Genomic DNA, 27,873 nt, shown 5'->3' on the forward strand with positions numbered 1-27,873 from the left:
AAAATAAATAAATGTAAAAAAATGTTTTTATAGGAGGTATTTTATGTACCAGATTCCACCTTTCACTTGCTGTGCTTTAAAGACATTTTTGCTTTAAATTATCAATTTTTAGGAGAAGCATCTAATTTTGTTAACATAAGAACTAAATTGAAGGAATACTTACTAAGGAGAGGGGTAGGTAATAAAACAGTTGCAATTATTGAAGAATTGGTCAGAAAGCACAGCAGAAACAATTGGAACCCTTCTGTAATATGTTTCCTAAAGTATTTTTTAGAGTTTAAAATACTCAGGATAATCCAGACATTTGCTATTTGATTTGATTTCTGTAAGTACTGTCTCAAGTAACAGAATTTTGCTCATAAACAATATTTTCAAAATTTCATGCAATGATTGAAATAGATTTCTGTTAAGCTTTATTCTGATACAATAATACATTCAATATTATCCTTCTTAAACTCTAGGGGTTGTTAAAGATTCAGTATACTTAAGTAGGCATTGAGTATTTTATAGACAGCCAGTAAGTATCTGGACAGTGTTCAGAGGATGGATACCACTTTCTCTTGGATTAAGATAGGCTCTTGACATAGATTGATTTGTTGTTACCACTTAGTTAACTTAGAATCATTAGATATTGTCACCTAGATGAGATTTCCCTCCTACGTTTGTATGCTTCCGTGGAAAAATAAGAAAAGCAACCAAAATTTATCATGGTGGATTTTGTTGGTTTTGTTGTAAGTATCCACGAGAGCATGAGAAAAGGTGTCTGTTTGTGATCTAGTCTGGTGAGAGGAGGTAAGAGGCCGTGCCTCTACCTGCCTTCAGGGAGCTTACTCTAGCTGTTGGCTTAAGGAGCCAATTTCTGTTGGTCTGTTGCTACTCTCTAAGAACAGGATACAGAAATGTGCCTTGATGTTGTCAAATGCAAATATGTACAGATAGCTGTCATGCGTTATTCAGATTTTCATGAAATTAGTGTTTGTTGACAAAAGGATTTGGGTCATGAACAAATATGTAGCAAAATCATTTTGTTTCCGTAACATTCTTTTCAACTAAAGAACAACTGCAGTTCTGGATAATTTGAAGTCAGTAAGGGTTTTAAATTAGTCGTGATTTCATTAAAGCAGGTCTGACTAAATTTGCAACATTTAAACAAATTAATTCTCTTTTTAATGATAATAAAGTCTTTGAAAAGAGTATAATGGAAACACTGATTTTGCCACACATTTGTTCATGACCCAGATTTTAAGATTTCATGCATAAGTAGTTTTGACCCTCAGAGTGCTCCAGAGAGCAATAACCATTTTCCCAGAACCAGAGGGCATGGACCTGGACCCAGTGCTTGCACTTTATCAATGTGGAAAATTAGTAAGAATTATAGGGTTCATTGAAGTATGTAAAATATAACATCTTTCAACTCTTACTCTCTTCTCTTAGCTAAATGAGACCCATTGGTTGTACATGGTCTTCTGAATATGTGATGGTTTAAGGGCGCCTGGGTGGCTCAGTCGGTTAAGTGTCCGACTTCAGCTCAGGTCTTGATCTCACGGTTTGTGTGTTTGAGCCCCATGTCAGGCTCTGTGCTGACAGCTCAGAGTCTGGAGCCTGCTTCAGATCCTGTGTCTCTTTCTTTCTGGCTCTCTCCCACCTGTGTGCTCTTGCTTTCTCTTTCTCTCAAAAAAAAAAAAAATGTTTAAATATGTGATGGCTTAATACACTGTTGAGAAAATGCACATTAGTCAAATATATTGTGAAACACGATCAGCTATTCATGTAACAGACATGTATTTCCCAACGCCTCATGCTCAGAATTGCTTGTAAGCTCCCTGAGGGTAGGAATCAAATCTCACTTAACATGTTCGTATCTATTCCCTTGCCTATATTTGTGCTTTGCGTGAAACATACTCTTACATAGTTGAATAGATTGAAGGAAATGGAACAATTTCTTTTGGAAATTGTATTTTAACTGGTGACATTTTATTAATAACTTGCTCAGTGAAAGTTGTTACCACAAACACGGAGCCTGTGCCCATCATCCTTCCAGCTGCGCTACTGTATTCAGTGGGGGAGAAAAGATGCGGACTCTGCTTCCTCTTCCAACACTCTTGGTGTGCCAGGCAAAGAGCTTCACGTTTACGTTGTTGCTGGATCATCACATCAATAGGAGAAAGTACTCTTCGTTTGTTCTCATTTTAAGCAGACAACACTGAGGCACAAAATGTTTAAGTAACAGGTCCAAGGACATATGTTTTATAATCTCTAACCAGGACTGGAACCCAAGTAGTCTCTTCCAGAGCCTGCGTCGTCACCCTCCACTCCACCGCGGTGGCTCACGAGCGTCCATGGGGGATCAGCTTTGGCGGAAAAGACAGACCTAAACACAGGATACAGTGTGGGAGTGCCATAAGGTGGGATGAACAAAGGCTGTGGGAGCAAAAAGGAAAGGAACTTACTCTGCTTTGAGAAGCTGGAAGTCTTCGCAGCAGAGGTGACATTTGAGCTGGGTCATTCAGTCTTCTGTGGGGCAGCTGCCGGAGTTCTGCCTTGTTTGAAATAAGCACATTTACAAGAGAATAGTGGAGCACATTCCACTTGATGGATTGGATTGACAGTTTGGAAGTAACTCTCCAGAATGATGGCTTTGTTAGGTATTTATTCTCCAAGAACCCTACCTGCCACTCCCCTTTGGTGAATTGTGGCAAGAAAGCTGTCACATTAAGCTGTCAGTCAGGATATTTGTGAGAGGGGGAGGGAGGAACAAATTAAGGGCACAACTAGATATTTTCAGAACAGCCTAAAACCCGGAAAGATTGTATTTCAGAGCATTTGAAAATGAACACAACAGCCTTTTTTAAGTTGTGCAAAAAGAAAATTGAATAATGAAAAGTTAATTAGGCTACGGATATTTTTAAAGCTGGACATTCTGATTCTTATCCACCGTAATTACGTGAAGCTTTGTGAAGGCCAAGATGGGGGGAAAGAAAACTTCAGAGGCAGAAATCTCTTATAGAACTGTACAGAGTTCTTACAGAGATTGTTTAATTGTGAAAGTACTTTATCTTTTTCTATGCGATTTTCAAGGAATGTGTAAAGAGCAGATTCAGTTACGACTCATATTACTCTTTATCTCTGTTGTCTAGCTGTTTGTTTGAATAATGTCTCACGAGTTTTGCTGTTCCTTTCAGTGTGTGTACGTTAAGCTATTGAAAGGTTTGAGAGATCAATCTAGATCTTTCTAAATTATGTCTGCTAACAGTTTTATTTCTGGGGAAATGGTTTTGCGCTGCTTCTTCAAGTTGGCACTCTCCTCTCCTCCCCCAGCTCCTCCTTTCCCCACCTCCCTTCTGAACAACCCCTCATTCACTGTCCACTCTCCAAGCCTGAAATGGAAAGAACTTGCTTTGTTACTGATGATAATATTTAAGCTCTAAAATTTTAACAGTATTTCAGTTGCAAATAAATGGAAATTGTGTATTCTGTTTAATGTGTTTCAGAAAATCCCTGCTATTTTTTTTCTTTAAATACAAGAAAACAGGCGTGTAATGCCTCATTGAGAAAAGCCTGTGGGGGTGCTTTGTGCAGGTCTTAATTAAGGGCTTTGAAAGCCCAAACAAAAGGAAAAAGGAAAATGCTACAGGGTTATTGTTATTCCACCCCATTGGCTCAGCTAGCTGACCATCCATTGGAGCATTTTGTCCATTTTGAAACTGAATGACACTTTTGTTCGTGATTAACAGAGGTGAAAGAAGCCAATTATTGGGCCGTCTTTTTCCATAGAGCAGCTGCTGTTGGATTTAACTGCAGGCAAATATGGCCTTTTACTACCACAAGGATGTTGTGATGACAGTTTATTTTTATAGAACTATGTGGTGGAAAACAAAATCTGTCTGACTCCTGTTATGAATATGCCCTGGAATTTATCATGAAAGGATGATTTTAATATTCAGGCTGTACCAGTTCTCCCTTTAATAATAACGTGTGTGAGTGTGTGTGTAATACATATTTGTACACATTTTACAAGCTCTTTATGTATGGGATTCCAACACTGAAGTTATATATTTGTTAATATGTACATTTGTAAGTTGCTTCAACTTTCCCCAGTTTTAAGTTCGCCACATTCCATGACTTGTTAAAGTTGCAGAGTAAGTAATTGGTAAGGCACAATGGTGTTGCCTGGGTCTCAAGCTATTTTGATATATAGACTATTTAGGGGAGACAAATGGGTCTCAGAGACCACCTACCCATTAGTGCAGACTTCTGGCCTCTCTAGCATTCAGTGGTAGGAATGTAACTGGAGATGACTCCTCCATGTGCCTTGGTATTAAATGGATGTGTAATAATGGGGTGTAGCTGGAAGAGGGGCACAGAGATCAGCTCTCAGGATCTACTCTACTCGGATATGCTTTTGGGGTCCCTGGGGTCAGCCATGATTTCCCCCAGTAAAATTCTGCATTTTCCTTTTTATCTTTTGCAGCATGCTGGTGTAGGGGACAAAGCACTGTGTCCAGGCTCCTTGGGCAAGTCTCTTAACCTTCCTGAGCTTCTTCTCTGAGATGTGGAGTTTAAAATACCTGTCTTTCAGAATGGTCGTGAGGATTAAATACATGATTGAGCATGGACATGTCCAGCACAGTGCCTGAAACACAGAAAATGTTTAATCTGTGTGAACTCCCTTTCTTTTTGGCTGGGTGGCCCCTAATACCTAAAACTGAAGCCAAGGGACAAGAGTCTAGCAGCTGGGCTTCTTACCCAATGAATTTTTTTCTTACTGGATTTTCAAGTAGGAGAGGGTTGAGTTTCCAGGGATTATAAGTTAATGAGAATAAATGGTTTCCCTCTGGAGCCTTCTCTTCTTCATTGGCCTAGGACAGAACCATCATGACCCCTGTCTGTATTGTAGTGTCTGCCAACAGCGTGGAGTACTGACTTGGTCTTTGAGAGCCACTGTTGCAATTCATTTAAGAGTCTTCTCAGGCCTGGTTCCGTCTTGCTCCACATAACCCTGAGAAAGCTCAATTTCTCTCTTTCTTTATTGGCAACATAGCCATACTAACACTTAACTCCTTACCCACTTTCAGGTATGTCTTGAAGTGATTACATCCTCGACAGGTTTAAAGAACTCTGTAGGACCCCTACATTAAAATGGAAAGGTGAGGTCCCCAAAATTATAGAACAAAATACACTATTGTGATAACCTAGATAACTTAGTTGTGTAGCTGCAGTTTCAGTTGAACAAACTGTTTAAAGATATTCAGTCTGTTAGGTACTAGAATCTTCAGATAGCATTTTCATCCCCATGGGAAAGTGAGTAATTTTGCCGTGATTGTAGACTTGCCAGAAGACGTGGTGTTGCAATGGGTTTTATGCCTCTTATCCTCTGATTTGATTTTCCACTCCTCCTCTCCATCCCTAATCCTTGCTCCATGTTCTTTGAAACTCTCCTCATGTTGATACTCCTTCCTACATCCACAGCCTCTTCACTGGTTCTTCCTTGAGGACGCTGTTACCCTGCAGCCTTTTGGTTTTGTGTTACTCATCTTCCCACACCATTAAGATCTTAGCATTGAAGTTCTTGCCACTCATCATTGCTGCTGGTAGATCACTAAGCTTCTCTTTTCACTTAACAACCCCTGTTTGTCCTGTGGGATGCAGCAGTTCTGGTACTTACTAGTACAGTCTATGCCTTGCTAGTACAGTCATCTAGTGGCTTCTCTGTTGGTCCCTGTTCGAAAAGAATTAGGTGTTGAGCTCATGGTCTTCTCATTTCTTCCACCTCTACACTACGATAGGTTGTATTATTTACCCCACATGGGTAATCCTCTCAACGCTCTTACCTCTCACTTTTTTTCTCTCCAACATATTGGTGAGCCCCATTTCAATGCCACGTCGGCCATTCCTCATGGCTGCATCCTGGACCTTGCTAGTATCCAAAACTGCCACATACCTGTTGCTGTTAGCTCAATTTCTCCATGCCTGTCACTAGGCTAATTTTTCAACCTCATGATGTCCTCACGTCTCTTGATTCATTACTTTCTCTCCATTTATTCATTCCTTTCTCTGGCAAGATTAAGGTTCACTATCCTTCATTCCTTCAATCTCTTGCCAGTGTCCTCAATCTTCTTATCCAGTTGTCTTATCAAAGGTGACTTTGTTTAATGATGAGAGCTACTTAGTCATCCTTGCTGCTTTTTTGTGAAAGATCTGGTAGGCCCCAAACTGAGTTCTTACTATACACGCCTCAGGGGAAAAAAGCCAATTCATATCGTTTGAGGAGGTACTTATTATCAGAGGCTCACTGCTCAGCTGAAATGGTTTGTTGGAGAATGAACTTTCTGTTATGATGCCCTGTGATCTTATTCAGATGGTGGAGCCTTCTGGGGTTCTAGCTGCCTCATCTATGTAATGAGATTGCATGGCTATGTGATACCAAGTTTTTTCCTAGCCCTACACATAATACTAAAACTAATTTGTTCTAACTCTCCATTGTCTTAGCTGTGTCACTTTAGACAAAGTCCAGTGATCTGGACCTCAGTTTCCCCATTTTTAAAAAGGGACACTACCTAGCCCTGCCTGCTTCACAAGGTCGTTGTGAAATACAAATAATAGCAGGATGTAAAAGTGCTGTGTAAGGTCTAGACAGCTGTGTTCCTTTAATGTGCATTTGAATCACCAGGAGGGAGGCTGAGGAAAACTCAGCCGCCCCCTCCTCAAGTTTTTGGTTTGGTGGACCTGGGTTGAGACCCAGTTATTTGCATTTCTTGTAAATTCCCAGGTGATACTGATGCTGCTCACCCTGAGAGCACACTTTAGGAGCCAGTGCTTTCAGTTCTAGGTTTGTGAAAGATGACCTCATTACTCTTCCCTCTTTTATGTAGTTATGTTAACCATGCTTTTTAGTTAAAAATCAGGACAAGCCTAAAGGTCTTTGGGAACAAAATTATGCATTAATTAGAATTCAAACTCTTTCTGACCATCTTGGACCTGTGGTGCCATAGGTAAGTATGTCAAACTACATTTCTCTAAGAATTAACTCCTGGAAATGACCAAATTTGAACACTCAGTAGTAGTACTGTGCCCTATAAAACCAGAATCTTCAAGGTGCATGTACGTATGAGATCTCAAAAATATTTTGACTCTTTTTCTCAAAGGAGGTGCTGCATAGAAAACTCAAAATTATATGGGAATTAAGTCTATCAGGTTTTATAGACTGGAGTCAGAGGTGGCTTTCAGAATGGATTTGGGGTGGCGTGCCTGGCTGGCTTGGTCAGTAGAACACGTGACTCTTGATCTTGGGGTTGTAAGTTTGAGCCCCATGTTGGGTGTAGAGATTACTTAAAAATAAAATATTTTTTATTTATTTTTTAATGTTTATTTTTGAGAAGGAGAGAGAAAAAGAGTATAAGTGGGGAAGGGGCAGAAAGAGAGAGGGAGACACAGAATCCTAAGCAGGCTCCAGGCTCTGAGCTGTCAGCACAGAGCCTGAAGTGGGGCTCAAACTCAGAAACCGTGAGATCATGACCTGAGCTGAAGTCAAATGCTTAACTGCCTGAGCCACCCAGGCACCCCACTTAAAAATAAATCTTAAAAAAAAAAAAACGAATGAATTTGGGGAAGGGGCATACAGATGTATTTCTTTTTGTTTTCCATGTCTCTTCACACCCCTTCATCCTGGTTAAGATGTATTGTAGAAATTGTACTTCAAGGAAAATGGAAAGTGACTAATCGTAATTAAAATATCATTCCCTAGGGTTTCTTTAAAGGTACTCCAATTTTAAAAATATTGGTTCACTACCTGCTTTGTGAAAGGACCAAGATACAGGAGTGAAGTAGAGCAGAGAGAAGTAAATAGAAGTAACCTTCAGAAGTTGGTGGTCTTGACAATTCAAAATGCACTTGAAGAAATGTAAAATGGTGTAGCTACTATGTATGTATGTATGTATCATACTAAACAGTATGATAGTTCTCAAGAATTTATTTATTTAAAGTTTATTTATTTGAGAGAGAGAAAGAGTATGCATGCATGTGAGATGGGGAGAGGCAGAGAGAGAGAGAGAGACAGAGAAAGAGAATGAATCCCAAGCAGGCTCCATGCTATCAGCGCAGAGCCTGATGTGGAGTTTGATCTCATGAACCGTGAGATCATGACCTGAGCTGAAATCAAGAGTTGATGCTTAACTGACTGAGCTACTTCGGTCCTCAACAATTTAAAAACGAACCATAAGACCCACCAATTCTACTACCAAGTATCTACCTAAAGATTTGAAAACAGAGTCTTGAAGAGATATTTGCACACACATGTTCATAGTAGCATTATTGACAGTAGTCAAAAGCAGAAGGCAGCAAAGTGTCCATCAATATAGATGGATAACAAAGTGTGAATGGAATATCATGCGGCCTTAAAAAGGAAAGAAATCCTGACACACAGGCTACAGTGTGGATGAACTTGAAGACATTATGTTAAGTGAAAAGAGCCAGTCACAAAAGAAAAAATGTTGTATGATTCCATTCATATGCAGTACCTAGAGTAGTCAGATTCATAGAGACAGAAAGTACAATGGAGGTCTTCAGAGACTGGAGGCAGGGAAGTAGGGAGTGGAGAATTATTATTTAATGGGTACAGAGTTCCAGTTTTGAAGGATGAAGAAGAGTCCTGTGGTGGATTGTGCTGGTTGCACAACATTGGGAATATACTTAATGCCACTGGACTGTATACCAAAAAGTGATTGAAATGATAAATTTTATGGTTCATATAACAAGCATCTTTATTATAAAGATGTCAGCATTCTTATCTGTCAGAATTTTTCAGCCTTAGCATCTACAGTTTGCCTATATTATCTATATTCTCCAGAGAAACAGAACCCAGTAGGATATATAGAAGACATTTATTATAAGGAATTGACTCTTGTAGTTATAGAGGCTGAGAAGTCCCAAGAGATGTGATCGGCAATCTAGAGACCCAGAAGAACTGATAATATAGTTCTGGTCTGAATCTAGATTCCACGGCAGGAGAAGATTGGTGTCCCAGCCTGAAGATATGCAGAGAGAACAGTTCCCCTTATTCTGCCTTTTTGTTTTCTTCAGACCTTCAACAGATCAGGCAAGGCTCACCCACACTGGGGAGAGTAATCAACTTTACTCAGTCTGCAGATTCAAATGTTAATCTCATTCAAAAGCATCCTCACAGACACGTCCAGAACAATGTTTACCCAACTATCTGGGCACCTTGTAACCCAGTCAAATTGACACATAAAATTCACCATCACAGGGCCTGTCTGGACATCATAGGAAGTTTAGCCCCATCCCTGGCCTCTGTTCACTAGATGCCAGTAACAACCCCCACCTCTCCAGTTGTGACAACTAAAAATATCTCCAGACATTGCCAAATGTCTCCCAGGGGACAGAATTACCCCTGGTTGAGAACCATTGCTATACGTTCTTTAGTTCTTAGGTAAGGAAAATAGATGATCTTTATAGATTTGCATTTGTTTTGCCGCCTTGTATTTTTCTTAGACTTACATTTTGTATGTAATACACATTAATTACCAGTTTGTATTGGGAAGAATGCAGGAAATGCTGAGACCTAGATTTTGTTTTGATTCTGGTTGTGTGGCTTGGAAAAAAAGCAACTGTCCCCTTTTTGGGCCTTAGATTCACTCATCAGTACAAGGTCTGGGGGCAAGATGGGGACGGATGAACAGGTTATCTCTCTGGCTTCTTTTAGCATCAACACACACAAACACACAACTCAGATGAGACTCAAGTAAAGATCTGTAGACTCGAGAAGTAGCATCTTTTTTCCATGCCTAGCATGACAAAGATTGGAAGGACAGATCTAATTCCTGTTCTTTGCAGGAAATACCTGATCAGGTGGCACTCAGCAAAACAAGCCACTCTGTCTCAATTTTAAGTCACTGTTTATTATAAAGCACTTTGTAGAAAGTGCATTTTATGGAGATCATTGACTTTAATGATTGCTGCTAGGTACCATTTTGAAACTTTTTTTTCAGTGCTAGAAAATAGCATGTCATTGGTCTGTCTCACATGCATGGATGATTATGATTTCTTTTCAAAATAGCAATTTATTAAAAAAAATTGGCCAAAACAGTAGGGTTCCTTGGCTATTTTTAAGGAAGAAATTACTAAGATGCAAAATGAGTTTTAAAATAAAAACGAGTGTGTGTATATTTGGACTAACTTACATGTTTACATTGGTTGTCCTGGCTCAGCCACATAAGTGGCAGTTTGCACTCTGGGCCAAACATTTTAGCCTTGCCATCCCCCAAATTTGAGATCCATTCCAACCTTTATGGCTCATGTTGCTGCCTAAATATTGGGTGGAAACAACAGAAGAACCAAAATCAAATGGGGAGGGGGGCTGGTATTTGAAATTAAACCTAGTCAGTAACCAAACAAAACAGGCAGATTGTGCACCCAGGTTTTTAGTGTCTCACCCTCAGCCTCCCCTTCAAAACCTCCCCTCCCCCCATCACTCCCTGCTCCTGGTTTCAGTGCAAAGACTGGGTAAGGTACTGCCAAGCAAGAGGTCCATCACACAGAGACAGGATTTGCAAACATGATATTTAGGCCTGGAGTTACTTGTAAGTGTTTAGTAGTCACACGAGAACGTTGGGAACAAACGATATTAACACCTGTGACAAGGGTAAGTGATCTAGTGGTGATTTTCACCACCCTGTTGTAAACTATAATTACCAACATTGTAGGGCCATTAGAAAGCCTCGTTACTGCTATCAGACATTTTCCTGAGATTTTTCCTTTCTTTTTTTTTTTTCTTCCTCATACACGATGAAAAATTAAGGTGGAAAAACGATGCAATACATGTTTTAGTTATATAAATGGCTTCACTCTCTACCAAACCAAATGAAACACCCATTCATACAGGATAAATTTCCTGGGTAAGTGGATGGTATTAGAACATTTCTTAAAATAATTTGTTAGTACCTGACAGGTTTTCTGTTTTTTAAAGCATTATGGGGTAGTGATTATGGAGGCAGCATTTGGAGATGGGCTGCCTGCGTGGTTGAATTCTGGCTTGACTGCTCTGCTAGGTCATGTTGAAGCGCTTCCACTTCCAGCTCTGTAAAATGAGAATAGCAATGGTGTCTATGTTTTCTGATTGTTGAGAGGATAAGGTATATGAATTATTTGCTACCGTGCCTAGCACTGAATGCTGGCTCTTTTTGTTATTAAAGGTAGTGTTGATTGGTGGAAGAGGCACTTGGTCAAATGTTACCTAGAAGGGATAATTCTATTGTAGAATTTGATGGTTTCAGAGAAACTAAAAGAGTTTGTATCTGGTTAGAGCACCCATAGTCTCTGAGTTTTAAAAATTTTTAGTCAGAAAAACCATCTGATAGAAGGATGTTGCTTCCTACCTGCCTGTGTGATGAATTGTAGGTGAATATGAAACCGAGGGGCAATGTCATGATTTTTAAGGAAGACTTGTTTGGTCACCTAAAGGGCCATCTTTTATTCTAAGATGAAGCCATTTTGGCTTATTTTGGCATTAAATCCCCCCTGCCAGCTTTTAAACTAGATTGATGGATGATGATTGTAAATGTTCTTACATGTCAAAATAAAGAGTTGTCAGCCCTGCATTGGTTTCCCCCGTTGCGTGGGATTCGGGGCTGGGGGTGGGTGCTCTGTTGTTTTGTGGTACCGGAATTCTGAGAGTCTCATCCATGGTAGGAATCTTGTTTAAGGTCCTTGACAGAAGTCTTCTAGCCACTGTCCAAGTGTCTCCAGTGATGATGTAGTGTCTTCTACTCAACAGCTCTAAGGCATTGACAGTTTTCTTTTCTGTTCTATTTCGTAATATACTCTGCTGCCTGGTTCAGTATAGTGGAAAGACCACAGGCTTCTACTGCAGATAATATTTTACTTTGGGTATGGAAGGCCAGACTTCTAAATTTAAAAAGGGACATGGATGTAAACACTGAACATGTATGAGAATTGTTAATTTCCTTTCTTTTTCCTTTACCATCCATAGCATCTGTTCACTGTGCCTAATTCTCTCATCTTTAGCAACAGAGAGGCATCTTCTCTGATTTACACGAGACCTTCAGTTCCTTCCTTCAATCTCATCTTTAGACCAGATATCCTGTATTTTTAGTGGCTTCCCTAGTCAGCATTTTGAGGTACCTTTCTTTCCCAGCTTTCAGTTTTTGAGGTAGACTGTGAATTTTGTAAGTGCCAGCCTTCTGCGTGGACACCTAGTATGTGCAGACTGGTAGTAATAACACCTCAAGTTCACAGAGGGCTCTATAGTTTTAAAAATGCCTTCCAATCTCCCCAGACCTGTGGCAGGGGCAGACACTTTCCTGTTTGCCTGTGAGGAGCCTGAGAGCCTTTCTAAGAACAGACAGACATCATTTAATTTTAGAATTGGGAAGACTTTGCATACCATGTCAGCCTCATATCCCAGAAGAGAAACTGGAAGCTTAGAAGAGTCAAGGGACTTATCTCAGGCCACATGGCCAGAGTTTGGCCAGGCCTCAGGGGAACTGGACTTCATTTTGAAGTTTGGTTTTAGTCCAGAAGTTGAACCATTGCACTGTGCTGCCTCTGTGTTGTGTAGTGGGTGAAAGGAAGTATAAAGCAAATAAAACAGGGCTCTTTAGCACAAGGAATTTGCACAGGAATAGGGCAAATGATTTGTTCTGCCATTCTGTTTAGTTCTTAAAAAAATAAATCAGCAGCTGAAGGGACAGTAGGGTACACCTTTTGGGAAGAAAGTCCACATTGGGTGCTATTGTTCAGGAAGGATTTTTTTTTTTTTTAGGGAGAGAGCAAGCAGAGGAAAGGGGCAGAGAGAGAGAGAGAAAGAGAAAGAATCCTAAGTAGGCTCCCTCCTCAGCGTGGAGTCTGAGCCCATGACTCCAGGATCATGACCTGAGCTGAAGTCAAGAGTCAGATGCTCAGCCTACTGAGTTACCTAGGTGCCCCTCAGGAAAGATATTTTGTAGGGACTTTGAAGAAAATTAGGTTCAGTTATTGGAGGAAACAGTAGAGGGATGCCCCGTGTATAGGGCAGTGTTTCCTAAAATGCCTGCAGTCATGGTGCAGTTTAATTTCTGATCCACTGTGGTTTGATACTTTTGTAAAGTATAATAAAGATGAACTTTTCATAAAATAAAATGGAAAAAAATACAGTGGGAAAATACCAACCTGAAGTTTTTACTACCTGGTTTTATTTTTTTTTTATTTATTTTTTTTTTTACAAATAGTTTATTACTACCTGGTTTTAGACATAGAATGATTTTACCAAGTTGCTAGGATGTGAACTTTCAGTCTGGTCTCACTGTGGCATGTTAACAGTTTACGGACCAGCCCCACATTTTGAGTGGCACTGATCTAGTAAACAAAAGTGGGAAAAAGGGGTTATGGTGGTGGGGAGGGGATGGGTCACAGGGGGTCTGAGGGAGGCAGACCTGGCCAGAGCAGGACAGTGTAGGAAAAACATAAGAAGAAAAAAGAAAGCGAAGGTGATGGTAACCAAGAGAGTATCTCAACTTTAAAGGAGGAAGGGGAGCTTAAATTTGGCACCATGAACAATGGGGAGCCCCTGCAGGTTCTTGAGCAAGGGATTTGGCTTGTCAGTGCCATGCCTTATGATACTCTTAGATATTTGAGGTATTTACTGCTGTGTGTAACCTCTGTGTATATCTAAAACTCCTTTGTTTCATGTAACATAACTCTTCCATGATTTCTGCTTTTCTTCATTTTCATCTGTTTACATCATTCGAATAGCAGAAATGGCTGCCTTGTATTTGCCGTTGGGCCTTGTCTAGGTTGGATGCTTCCTTCTTTCTAGAGCAGGTTGGCCATTTCTCCACATTCCCTCTCCTCTCGCTTTCCCACCGGTGCAGTTGCATTCAACTGCGGGCTTCTTCCAGAAAACTTCCGACTTTTTAAAGCAAGTACAGTCGACCCTTGAACAACACTGGCTGTATTTTCATGAAACTGTATTTTCTCTTCCTTATGATTTTCTTAATGTTTTCTTTTCTCTAGTTTATTGTAAGAATACAGTATGTAATAGAACATATAATATATGTGTTCTGTTTATGTTATTGGCAAGGCTTCTGATCAGCAGTAGGCTATTAGTATTAAGTGGGGAGTCACAAGCTTTACTTGGGTTTTTGACTACGGGGAATAGGTGGGGTTGTCACACCTAACTTCAGTGTTGTTTAGGGCTCAACTGTCCTTATTTTGCTTCTGAGCATTTTGAAAGCAAGGTCAAAGATGCAGATTGTAAGAGAAGGTGTTTAGGTGGAAAAGGCTCTGTGGGAAGGGGTATTTAGGGAACTGTAAACATTAGGTGAGGTTGGTGCTCCTGATATATGAAATGCCGTGTGTATTCTTTATCCATGAGAGAGTGTTAGTGCTTTGCTGTATAGACCAAGATTTGGGTCCTGCACTACACAACCAAGAATTTGCCCAAGACCTGAGGCCAATACCCAATAGGACATGGTCCTGATGTTGTACGGCCCACATGTATGGAGCAAATGGAGTCCTAAGGAGAGGAGTGGCATGGACGGTTCCATATTTTGGAAAGATTGCTGTGGGTACCAAGTGCAGATTGAATTGGAGAGGGACAGTCATGGAAGCAGGGAGACCACCTTGGAGGCTACTGCAGTGGTTCTTGGAGGGAGGGGGGTGGCTTGCAATAGGGATTAGGGTCGGGGAGAAAGGATGGAGCTGCTGTTTTGGCGTTTATCACAGCATTGGATGCTCCTCGTGGAGGCCAGGGAAACAGTTAAACATATTTTAAACAGTTACACATATTTTATATGTACTGTTTTAGAAAGCAGAGAAGAGCAAAGAGCGTTTTAGAAAAAAAAAAAGTAGCTGTTATCAAGAGTTACTTGAATGCCTGCACCTCTGTTCCCCTGAGGGTGAGCCCTCAGCTATCTGGAAAACTCGGCTATCCGGGACAACGCGTTCTCTGAGAGCCCTGGTTTAGCTATATTAATGTGGAGTATAATCTGTGTGTCATTGTTTAATTGTTGGCATGTAGTGACTCAACTGGTAATTTAAATTAATAGACTGTGCATATAAGCACACTATTGTTCTTCTTAGATCTCGATGGAGCTTTGATTGGCACTTAAGTGATGGTGTATTTGAATTAATTACTGTAGCTGAGCAAGAGCTGGGAAAACACATTAGGACCAAAATAGATAGTTGTGATGTAGGAGTCGAAGGAATCCATGCAAAGTGAGAGTGAGCCCAGAATAAATGCTCCTGGATGAAGAGAATGGAGGAGTGGAAGCCAGGTGTCCCCAAACATCTGGGGCCCTGTGGACACCAGGGCACCCATAGGAGGTGTGCTCTGCTGGTAGCCTCAGCTGCTCACTGAAGATGGCTTCTCCTGTCCCTGCCCCTGCAGGAGGAAGAGGCGTGGTGTGGGTGCTCCTTTCCGTGTCCCTCAGGATCCTAGCCCAGGCATTTCCACCCCAGGCGGGCTCTTCCTCACATGTTTACACACATCCTCTTTAAACCTTGTGTTACTTTTACTTTTCTCTTTTAAATCTTGCCCAGTTACCTCAGGAAATTCTCTCGCCTTCTTTGTTCTATTCCCGGAGCCAAAATAAGAGGAAAAAAAAATTCTAGTTCTGGTTAATATTCATGAGATTCACGCTGTGATAAACCTATTGACAAATGATCCAATTACCAAATTCCACGGCTAATATAGGTGCTCATTACTTGGCAGCCATTGACAGGGTAGGACTTCACCTCTCCGAAGCTTTTCCTTCAGATTCTTCTCTTCCCTTCCTGATCATTCCCTTCCTATTTATCTCTCAAATGGAGTTACTTCTAATTTTTTTTTTCTTAAGCATTTTCTTTGTTGTCCTGCGCGTCCTTCTTGGGCGATGCCATTTACTGCTGCAGTCTTAATTATTCATGTTGCCAACTCACACACCTTTTCCCCCTCCCTGGCGTGTTCTCGGTTCTGGGCTTGAATTTACAACCACCTGCTGCATAACGCCACACAACCTAAGAGACCCAATGCACGTTTCCCTCCTGTTACGTCCCCAGCTCGTGGTGGCATCACAGTCCCAGCTCTGTAGACAAAGCGCCATGGGGCCATCTCTGAGGTTCACCTTTACGTTTTCCTCAGCCTCTTAACCACGAAGCTCTTGCTGGTTCTGCCTTGGAGAGGACTCTTCTCGGTCTTTTCCACGCTGTCCGTTGTGCTGCCGTTTTGGTTTCCAGAGCTCATTGTCCTTCACAGGTGCTCTTCACCTCAACCTTCTTGCCTCTACAGTCACCCTTTCAGACCACCACCAGACATGTTTATACACTTGTCAGCTTATGCCAGGCACACAGGAGGTGCTCACAAAAGGCTAGCATACTTACTGTATTCCAAAAAAGACTTTAAGATTGCTTACAAAAGCGTGTAACATAAACTACAAAGAGGTGAACCCCAAACTTAAATTGGGACAAGAAAAGATGACTTGTAGGCAGGAATTACTGAAACTACGTGCCTAACATATACACTTGGGCAAGGGGGTTACAATTTAACTTGGGCAAGGGGGAGTGGTTCCATATTGCCCATAAGATAAAAAAGACACATTGTACAGGAGAAACACAGCTGTTCTTAGAACTAAGGTCAGAAAGAACTTTACCCGATGGCTCTGGTAAAGGGAAGACTGTGTAGCTTCACAAATAATAACCTCATCTCGTTCTTAGAACACCCATGGCAATCAATTTCATAGGGCTGTTGGTCCCACATCACTCTGTGGAGGCCAAAAGCAGAATGCCAACACAGAACTTCAGTAAAGGTATAGGGAATGAGAAAATTGTGCCCGTCCACCAGTGTTTCTTTGTATATCAGGCTTCTTTATGTCCCTTTACAAAATAGCCTTCCATAGCTTCTGGCTTCTGTCCTCAAACTCTTATGTGGGCAATCAGTGTCCTCTGTAATCTGAGCCTATGTTGTCATTCAAGTTTGCCCCTGACCCCTGAACTCGACATCCCAGCCAGGCCAGTATACTTGCAATTTCCTGACTGGTTCTTTCCTCTAAAATCCACCTTCATGCAGGCTGTTCCTCTAGTCTTGAAGGCCCTTCTCTTTCTCTACCTTTTTACCCAGTTTGCATTCAGCTGTCTTTTTTTTTTTTTTTTAATAAGATCAGAGAGAACACTTTACTCCTCATGCCAATAAAGATTTGTCGAACAACCACAGACGGTATAAATTCTTTATGTACAACTGGCATATCAGCATCAAAGCATCCACATCTTAAAAGGGCATCCAGAATCACACTTCAGCAATTTTACTTCATTTTAAAGTAAAAATGCTTCAAGGACCAGTATTCTTAACAAGTAAGAGAATTCTCGTCCAGTTACTTGGTTAAGTGCAAGTAGTATTGGTTTGTTTCCATATTTTGGTTGTCACATTTGTTCAGTAGTTGAATACCATGAAAGCTGTGCCAAGCTTAGCCATTAACCTCGGAATCTAAGCACCATTTAACACATAGCTCCTGGGGAAGTTGTTTTCCCAAGTTCCAAAGCCAATCACTGAAAACATCACTGCCACTTGCTTCGGCTTAAGATAGTAGAAAATCCCTGGACTGGGATTTATCTTTTTGATTCTGACCTTGGTTCTTTAGTTAATTAATTATTGAACCCCCCCTGGGCCTCAGTTGCCTCATTATTACAACTCTGTGATGATGAGATTAGATGGTGATCAGGCAATGATAATAGTAAAAATAATAATTGCAGATTTTGATTGAGTTTTGGCTACAGGCTAGGTGCTGGGCTGGGCACTAGCTGGAAGTCACTCATCTAACCCTCACAACGATGTTCTGAAGTCAGAAGTGTTACGCCAATTTTGCTTGAGGAAACTGAGGCACAGAGAGATTAAGGTACTTGTGGCGGGTTATATAGCTGACGAGTTAGCAGAGCTGTATTCAAACCCAAGGCATTTGGTTTGGCTCCTGGGAGAAGCATTTAACCACTATGCTTTCTAGTTCAGTGGTTCTGTGAAATGCTATTTTTAGGACAAAGCCTGTATTTTAAAATTTTGAGAAAGAAAAATTAGTTTTACTGAAATCCAAATTTACATCATTCCTCCCAAGCTATTTTTAAATCCAGGAACTTGTATTTAAATGAATGCTTTGCTCTCTCTCGCTTTTCCCCAAATGTGCTTGCATGTATGGTTATTATTTGGTTATAGCAATAGACTTTGGGAGGCAATCTGTCATTAACACTCTTTGCTGTTCATAAAAAATGTGTTCCTGACTGTTTGTTCCAGAAATTGGGGAGTTATAAAAAATTTGTAAAAAAGAGGATATTTTATGTGCCCTTTCTTTCCCCGCAACCAGGCCTTTGACTTCTTTAGATGACTGGAAAATTAAGCCTTCTTTTGAATTTATTTTTTTGGAAATGTTAAGTGCATACTTGCTACCATGACCATTAAAGCATTTAACACAGTATCCAGCATGTGTTCACGCAGCTGTAGCCACACTGTATGCCACAGGCTTGGGACACAGTGGTGAGCAGAACACATGCCCCACCTAAAGGAGCGTATGGTCTGACTGGAGGAGCAGGAAGTTGATCAAAGTGATCTTTGCAAACGCTATAGATGTTTGATAAGCTGTTTTTCATATTATTATTATCATCCATGTAGTATTATAGATGAGGAATTATAACCTTTTATTTAAACCTTCCCAAGGCAATCCAAACTAAAGTTTCCACTTTTTCCCATAACAACTAATTCACCATCATTCAGTCATACCTATTACTGTTAATGGGATGATCATGTAACTTATCCTCCAATGACTGAGAAGCAGCATTAATAATTATGCTGAGATAATAGATATAAACTTGGGTTGTCCCAGGCACACTGAAGTTTATTGGCATCCGGGTTAATGGTATCTGAACTAACCTTCCAATCTTAGAATCTTTAATGATAGGTTAAACTCTTTTTGGAAAGAAAGAGAAAGAGAGAGAGAGAGAGAGAGAGAGAGAGAGAGTGTGTGTGTGTGTGTGTGTGTAAGCTGGAAGTGTGTATCTGGTTTCACTGGGGGTTAAGGTATTAAATATTCTCTTCTTTATAGGAGTTTATTTTCTAAGATATTATTTTTTCTCTGCTTACCAATTAATAACAAAACTGCTCCAATAAACATTGCCGAGTGCAGAATTGAGAGATTTTCTTAGACAACATCCTAAAGCAATAGCTCTGAATTTATTTTGGAGTTCCTAGAGTTTATTTGTGTCTCTTTTTTTAATAATCAAATTTCAGGGTAACCCATTGTTTTCTATCCAAGCTAAGAAACAAAGGACCATATGATCCATGTTGATTGCAAAAGTTAATAAGAATTAAAGTTTTTATTTCTGGAGCTTTTATAACTTAAAGACTTGCTACAAATGGAGCTGTCCAGGAGTATTACAAAGCCAAATTTGAGGGGTGCTTGGGTGATTCAGTTGGTTAAGCATTCAACTCTTGATTTTGGCTCAGGTCATGATCTCACGGTTGTGAGATTGCCCAGCGCAAAGCCTGCTTCAGGGTCTCTCTGCCTCTCCCCTGCTCATATGTGTATAAAACATAAGCTCTCTCAGAAACAAAAACCAAAGAACAACAACAACAACAACAACAACAACAACAAAACAAATTTGAGAATCTTTGTTCCCAAAGATTCAGGACTGTCTCAGATTTGATTGCATAGCTTCCTCTGTACTGAATAAATCATTAAAAAAAAAAAATTTTTTTTAATGTTTTATTTATTTCTGAGAGAGAGAGAGAGACAGCATGAGCAGGGAAGGGTCAGAGAGAGAGGGAGATACAGAATCTGAAACAGGCTCCAGGCTCTGAGCTAGCTATGAGCACAGAGCCTGACGCAGGGCTCGAACCCACGAACCGTGAGATCATGACCTAAGCTGAAGTCAGACGCTCAGTTGACTGAGCCACCTAGGTGCCCCCTGAATAAGTCATTTGTGACTTTAATGAGTTGTTAAGTCATTCCCAAGGGAATATCTTGAATGATTTTTTATAAACCATCATTATCAATGTCTGTTGTCTTATAGGCAACAGAAATGATTGAGTCATCTTGGTTACAATTTTGAGTCATTCCTTTAAGGATGGAATCTGTTTTATAAGCCTTTTTAAAAATGGCCATCAGAGAGAAGAAGGGAGAATGTGTGGTGTATGTGTTTGGAAGGGGTATTGCATGCCTCATAACCTGAAGGGAAGCAATTGCTTCACAAAGCCTGAATTAAAGGGTTAGTAAATCTCAGAAAGCCTGTCTCTGAGTTCAGGCCTTGACCTTATCATTAAGATTTTCCTCTTAATATAATGACGTCAGTGCCTCAGTGTCCTAGAATTTGGAACTTTTCTTACCTAGGATGATTATTGGATGTACAAACATTGATTTATCATATACTTCTAGAAACCCCCATAGAAAAATGGATGAACACAAAACTTTAAGAAAAAGATAAACAATATGAGGAAGTTCCAATCAGAGGGGCACTCTTTTGACTCAGTCTGTTAAGCATCTGACTCTTGGCATTAGCTCAGGTCCTGAACTCACAGTTTCGTGAGTTCAAGCCCTGCTTTGGGCTTGTGCTGACAGTGCAGAGCCTGGTTGGGGTTCTCTGTCTCCCTCTCTCTCTACCCCTCCCCCACTTGTACTGTCTCTTTCTCTTTCAAAATAAATAAATAAACTTAAAAGTGCCAATCAAAGCTGAGGAATACAATAATAGACATGAAAAATATTCTAGAGAGAATAAATAGTTTGTTAGATGATACAGAAGCATGGATTAATGATCTGGAAGTCAGGTAGCTTATAAAGCTGGTATGAAGTTCACTCAAACTGAAGTTCAAAAAGAAAGAATTTTTAAAGTGAGGGTAGTCTAAGGGACTTCTGGGACAATATGAAGCATGCTAACATTCACATAATAGGGGTCCAGAAGGAGAAGAAGAGAGAAAGGGGCAGAAAATTTATTTGGAGAAATAGTACCTCTGAAAACTTCCCCTAACCTGGGGATGGAAATAGACATCGGATCCAGGAAGCATAGAGTCCCAAATGAGATGGACCCAAAGATATCTATACCAAAATACGTTATAATTAAATCTTAAAAAAGTTAAAGATACAGAACTTTGAAAACATCCAGAGGAAAGCAGTTAGTTACATATAAAGGAACCCCCATAGACTGCCAGCCACTTCTCAGCGGAAACTTTGCAGGCCAGAATAGAGTAGCATGATATATTCAAAGTGCTTAAAGGAAAAAACTTAACAGCTGAAGAACACTCTGCCTGGCAAGGTTATCATTCAGAATTGAAGAAAAGATAAAAAGTTGCCCAGACAAATAAAAGCTAAAGAAGTTCATCACCACCAATCCAGCTTTACAAGAAATATTAAAGGGACTTCTTTTTAAAAAATGTTTATTTATTTTTGAGAGAGAGAGAGAGAGACAGACAGACTATGAGTAGGGGAGGGGCAGAGAGAGAGGGAGGCTACAGAATCTGAAGCAAGCTGCAGGCTCTGAGCTGTCAGCACAGAGCCTGACACAGGGCTTGAACTCATGAACTGTGAGATCATGAGCTGAGCCCAAGTCAGATGCTTAAGTGACTGAGCCACCCAGGTGCCCCTAAAGGGATTTCTATAAGTGGAAAAGCAAAGGCTTTAAGTAGAAATAAGAAAATATATGAAGGAAAAATATCTCATTGGTAAAGCAAGTATAATATAGTAAAGGTAGTGGATCAGCCACTTATAAAGCTGGTATGAAGTTTAAAAGACAAAATAGTAAAATTAACTATAATTACAACAAGTCATTAAGGGATACACAAAAAAGAAAGATGTAAAATATGACTCTAAAACAAACAACAAATACACACGCGTGCGCACACACACACACACACACACACACACCCCTATCAGTAGTTATTTTAAGTGTAAGTGGACTAAATGCCTTTTAAAAAAAAATTATTTTTAAGTACTCTGTACACCCAACAAATTCATGGACCCAATATCAGGAGTTGCATGGGCTCCCATGCTGAACAAGCCAGGCACTTTTCTTCTTCCCTTCCCTCCCTTCCCTTCCCTTCCCTTCCCTTCCCTTCCCTTCCCTTCCCTTCCCTTCCCTTCCCTTTTTCCTTTCCTTATTGTAAGTGGGGTAAATGCTTCAATCAAAAGACATAAGGTGGCTGAGTGGATAAAAACAAAACAAAACACAAGACCCATCTATATGCTGTCTGCCAGGGACTCACCTGAGATCTAAAGACACACGCAGACTGAAAGTGAAGGTATAGAAAAAAAGATATTTCGTGCAACTGGAAACAAAAATAAAGCTAGAGTAGCAATACTTGTATCAGACAAAATAGACTTTAAAACAAAATAGCAAGAGACAAAGAAGGGCATTGGATAATGATAAAAGGACTATTCCAACAAGAATATGTAACACTTGTAAATATATACCCAATGTATATATAAGGCAGTATTAACAGAGACAGAGGGACAAATTGACAGTAGTACAATAATAGTAGGAGGCTTTAACTCCCCATTGACATTAATGGGTAGATCATCCAGACAGAATTAATAAGGAAATGTTTGCCTTAACATAGTTGTTAGACTTAATATGTACAGAACATTCTATTCAAAAACAGAATAGACATTCTTCTTAAATGCATCTGAAGCGTTTTCCAGGATAGATCACATGTTAGACCACAAAACAAGTCTCAATAAATTTAAGAAGCTTGAAATCATATCAGGCCTCTTTTCCTACCACAACAGAATGAAACTAGAAATCAATTACAAGAAGAAATCTGAAAGAGACGCTAACACGTCGAGACTCAGCAACATGCTTCTGAGCTACCAATTCGTCAATGAAGTTATCAAAGAGGAAATTAAAACAATACCTTGAGACCAAGGAAAATGAAAAGAAAATGGTCCAAAATCTATGGGGTACAGCAAAGCCTTTCTAGGAGGGAAGTTTATAGATGAAGGAAGACTTTCAAGGTTACTAAATGCTTTGAGTCAAACTTATGCTGGGAAAGCAGCTGTAGTTGTGACTCCATTCAGGTGGAAGAATAAAAAATATTTGGCTTTAGTAGCCAAGGCCTTGAATTTGTGGTTCTCACTATATTTCACGGACAGTATATATGAACTTAAGACTTTGCAGTTACTAAGACAGAAACACATATGCTGAACCGGAATTTTCTGAAATAGTACTTACTGTTACTACATTTGATGTATTCTGATTTTTTCAATTTTATTCTATTCTTTCCTATTTTTATTTTTTAAGAAAGTTGGCAATGACTCATTAAAATGATTTCACAACCCATTAATTGGTTGTGAGTTGACGTTTAAAAAAAATACGCTTCTAAACAGAAGTTTTCGTGGGTGTGCGTGTTTGAAGGCAAGGACCATGAAGTAATGTTTTCCTATCAGTGGTGTTAATAAGTGTAGCCATAATAAAACATAAACCGTTTAGTTAATTAGAATATTTACCATAATAAATGCTGTTGGATTGATTTCTTTATGAATAGTGCATTTTGTCTGCTAGGATGAAGTAATTGAGTGTTTCCAATCTTCCTAGCTGACAATCCTTACAATACTCCTTGTTGATGTTAAATGGACTATTGAAATACCATTCTGTCTGTGTGTCTTGGCTGGTAATGAGCACTGTTTTGTCATCGTTAGGGTTACCAGAACAGCTGTTGACACCCAAAGAATGCCTGAGAACACCCGTCAAGTAGCAAGGAAACAAGGAATATTAGAGTTTAACCCTTGTCTGTCTGTTCTGGGGTTGCCAGATGCTAGGGTACTTGACCAGAAAGGAAAGGAACGTAAGATAGAAAGGAAAGTAATGCTCTTTTTCTCTTTGGAATTTATTTTTTCTTTGCCGTTGGGTAAACATTACTCCAGATTTCAAGCATTTTATATTTTTCTCTTTAGAGCATGTCGCACACTTGAAAACCAGGCTCTGTTTAAAAAGACATCAAAAAAACCCTCCACAAACAAGTGGAACTTGTTTCAATATTAGAAAATACTGGATTAGCGTAACTACTTTTATTTTTTAAAGTTACCCCTTTAAGGATGTATAATTTAAGCCACACCTGCCTTTCGTTGTGGTATGGTATTTTCACACCAGTGTTTTGTTCTCTCCCTTTTCTAACTCGTTGGGTTAGCATCTCCTTGAAGAACACACCCTTAAATGTCTCCTAGGCCGTATTGCTTCATTGAGAGCATAAACAATTACAGCTTAAAATATTACCTTTGGAAATGAAGTCATGCGTCTTTCTTAATTGCGGAACCCTTATGATTCTGAAGGGGGTATGTTTTAAAAGTCTGTGCTCATCAGACACTTGCTAACACAAGCAAATGTGCCTGTGAATATAGGAAAAACACAAATCTAAGAGTTGCTTATTTTCTACTGATTATGCATGGAATGTGCAGAATAAGGAATGCCAAAGTAGGAGTCATAATGATAGATTTGGAAAAGACCTGAGAACTAGCAAGTACAAAATATTTTATAGTCAGGGAAGCTGTGTTCCAGAAGGACTTCATTTCTTCTTTCCCTGCTTTCCTGCCATTGTAATGTATGGCTGCCAAAATTATCTTTCTACGGTGAACTTGACATGCTTAAATTTCCTTTGGCAGCTCCGATTTCTGGAGGTCACATCAAGGCTCTTGGGGATGCACTTCCTGCTGATCTTGGTAGCTTCTCTCGCCACCTGTAGCCATATTGCTTGTAATGTTCGAGTTCCTGGATAGATTTCTCTCTTTGACCACTCTGATTTTATCTCATTAGACTATGCTTTCACAAGTGACAGTCCCTGTGTCTGGAAGGTATGCCCACCCAAACAAACAAGTTATCTGGTTCAGAGTCTTTCAAATTTTTTTCCCCCACGAGTCCAGTGAGGACTATATCTTACATCAAGAAAAATCATATATACTGTATATATGCAAAATCTAAATAATTGTGAGACAGTACTGGTTCTTTTTCTATGTGATATGCTTAATTTGATATTAGGTATTTATTACATACTTTTTAAAATGCCATTTGCCACCTGCTAACTACATTTCATCTCCCTCTCTGCACTAGCAGCTTGCTATGGGAAGGTTGGAAGTGTTTGGGGAATGTTTTTAGTTGCACTAATTAGTGTGCCGGGGGAACAGGGGTGCCAAGTGCCCTATAGTGAGCAAGGTTGTCTTGAATAATGAAGAATTATCCTGCTCAACATGCCAATTGCATCTCGGCTGAGAAATAGTGCCAACCTCATGAGTGAGAGCACAGATTGAAATAGCAGCTCTCCATAAAGTAATATCTGTCCTTTACACCTTGGCACAACAGCCTTGCCTTTGGAAGCCTTTCTCCAGTTCCAAGTTTGGTTAATCATCTTCCCTGGCTGTGCCACACACATCACAATATTTACTTATCGTTTATTATTGCCTTTCTACTGCCTCAGAATGTTCTTCGAGTAAATGCTGTCTTACTTGTCTTTATGTACCCAGTGCCCAGCACACAGGTACAAACCTAATAGCTTTAGGAAAGTGAGAATAAAGAGGTTTGGTCCGACGTCCTGCTGCGAGTAGATAGCAGAGGTTGGAAAAACAAAACAAATAAAAAAACAACAAAACAAAACTGTGTTTCCTGACTCGGAAGCCAGCACTGTGTGTAACAACATCGTTTGGTTTGGGTAAAGCTGGGAAAGAGGACCTCTTCGCCATAGGATTATTTTTTCCTGTGGGAGAAACGTGAGGAGGTAATCTATATGCTCTTATTTATAACAGTCAGGTACGGCTGTTGAGGTTTAATTTACATATGTTAGAACTCACTTTTTAATGGACAGTACTGAGAGTTTTGATAAATACAATCATATAACCACCATGAGAATCAAAATATAGAATATTTCCATCACACCAAAAAATTCTCCTGTGCCCTGTTGTAGCCATCCTGTCTCCCACTCCATCCCCGACTCCCTCCCCAGATGTTGGCCACCACTGATCAGTTTTCTGTCTCTAAAAGCTTGCCATTTCTGGTATGCCGTATAGATGGAATACAGGGGCACCTCAGTCCGTTTAGCGTCCAACTTCGGCTCAGGGCATGGATGTCACGGTTCGTGAGTTTGAGCCCCGCATCTGGCTCTGTGCTGACAGCTCAGAGCCTGAAGCCTGGTTTGGATTCTGTGTCTCCCTCTCTCTCTCTGTGCTCCCCTGCTTGTGCTCCATGTCTATCTCTCTCAAAAGTAAATAAACATGAAAAAAAAATAAATGGAATACAGTGTGTAGTCTTTTGAGTCAGGCTTTGACTTTGCATAAGGTATTTGAAATTCATCCATGCTCCTGCTTGTATTAGTAGTTTCCTTTTTGTTGCTGGGTATTATTCCATTGTACAGATACACCAGAGCTTTATCCATTCACCAAGTGAAGGTTATTTGGGTTCTTTTGGTTTTTGACACTTATTTAGATTCCTAGCATTGCTGAGTCATATGATCATAAGCACATGTTTATAAGAATCTACCAGGGGGACTGGGTGGCTCAGTTGGTTAAGTGTCTGGCTCTTGGTTTTGGCTCAAGTCATGATCTCACAATTTGTGAGTTCAAATCCCATGTTGGGCTCCCAGCTGAGAGCATGGAGCCTGAATGGAATTCTCTTTATCCTGTCTCTCTCTGCCCCTCCCCCTGCTTGTTGTGTGCTCTCTCTCTCTCTCTCTCTCAAAATAAATGAATAAACTTAACAACAACAACAAAAACCCCAAAGAATCTGCCAAACTGTTTTCCAAACTGGTGGTACCATTTTGCATTCCTACTAGCAGTATATGACAGTTCCTGTTGATCCATATCCTTGTCAGTACTTGATATTTTCAGCTATTTTTTCTTTCATACTTTAGCCATCCTGATAGCTGCGTGGTGTGGTATCTTGTGATTTACTTTGCATTTCCCTGCTGGCTAATGCTGAACATCTTTTTATGTGCTTTCTGCCATTCGCGTAATCCTTGGTGAAGTGTCTGTTTAAATTTTTTTGCCCACTTAAAAATCCGGTTTATTTTCTTACTGAATTTTGAGAGTTATTTCTGTGTTGTAGGTACAATTCCTTTATCTTCTGTGTTTTGCAAGTATTTTCTTCCAGTCTATTTTGTGTCTTTTCATTTTCTTAGCAATGGCAATATACCTTTGAAAGCCTTTAATAGGAAAATTCCAAAAGGGTCTGCGGTAGAGGTTTTAATCCAGTAGAGTAGGTGATCATAAAATGAATTAAACATTCTTCTCTATATCTCTTCTAGCAAAAAGTTTTCATTATTTTAAGATTTGAAGTTGGCATTTTCTCTAGCCTTTCTGTATTGTTAGGAAGATTATATACTAGGATATTCAAGTATTTTACATACATAATGACTTTACAAGGTGATAACTTTTCTGTGCAGTAATTAAAATTTATTTTTAAGCGTGAGTATGGTGGGTTGTAGCAGATACCTTCTTCGGGACTATAAGGCTGCAGGGAAGCAGGTTTTGGAATCTTTCCACCGGAAAAGAGAGTCTTGTGTTTGAGACACCAAGGAAGGCTCTAGATAACATGGACCTGATTTCTCCTGCCTAAAAGTGTAGTAGAGATGTTGTACCTGGTGTTAGAGGGCTGTCTGTTGTGACATCTCGTTGGATTCTAGCAGTGCCTAAAACGTGGAAGGTCAGGAAAATCTCTCTGGAGCAAAATCTGACTGAAGTGATATAATAAACTGTTTTGGCCTCATTTCTGCAGTATAAAGAACATTATCTTCAAATATACATTGCTGCTTTGATTGCTTTCAGAATACAATAATGCATGTTTTAAAGGTTAAATTTAATTGGGTGTTGCAACAGTATATAGTGATAGTAAGTGGAGAATGGAGTGATGGATTTTAATTTAGAAAAAGAAAAAAAA

At 39.9% G+C, this 27,873-nt stretch overlaps 1 protein-coding gene across 1 annotated transcript in view; it reads left to right on the top strand.

The window, feature by feature from the left end:
• LGR4 (leucine rich repeat containing G protein-coupled receptor 4) overlaps window positions 1-27,873 on the top strand; it is a 103,688-nt gene that overhangs the window by 19,739 nt on the left and 56,076 nt on the right. The window lies entirely within an intron of this gene.

Source organism: Hyaena hyaena, unplaced genomic scaffold, assembly GCF_003009895.1.
Source record: "Hyaena hyaena isolate Hyena2069 unplaced genomic scaffold, ASM300989v1 scaffold_668, whole genome shotgun sequence".
NCBI lineage: Eukaryota > Metazoa > Chordata > Mammalia > Carnivora > Hyaenidae > Hyaena > Hyaena hyaena.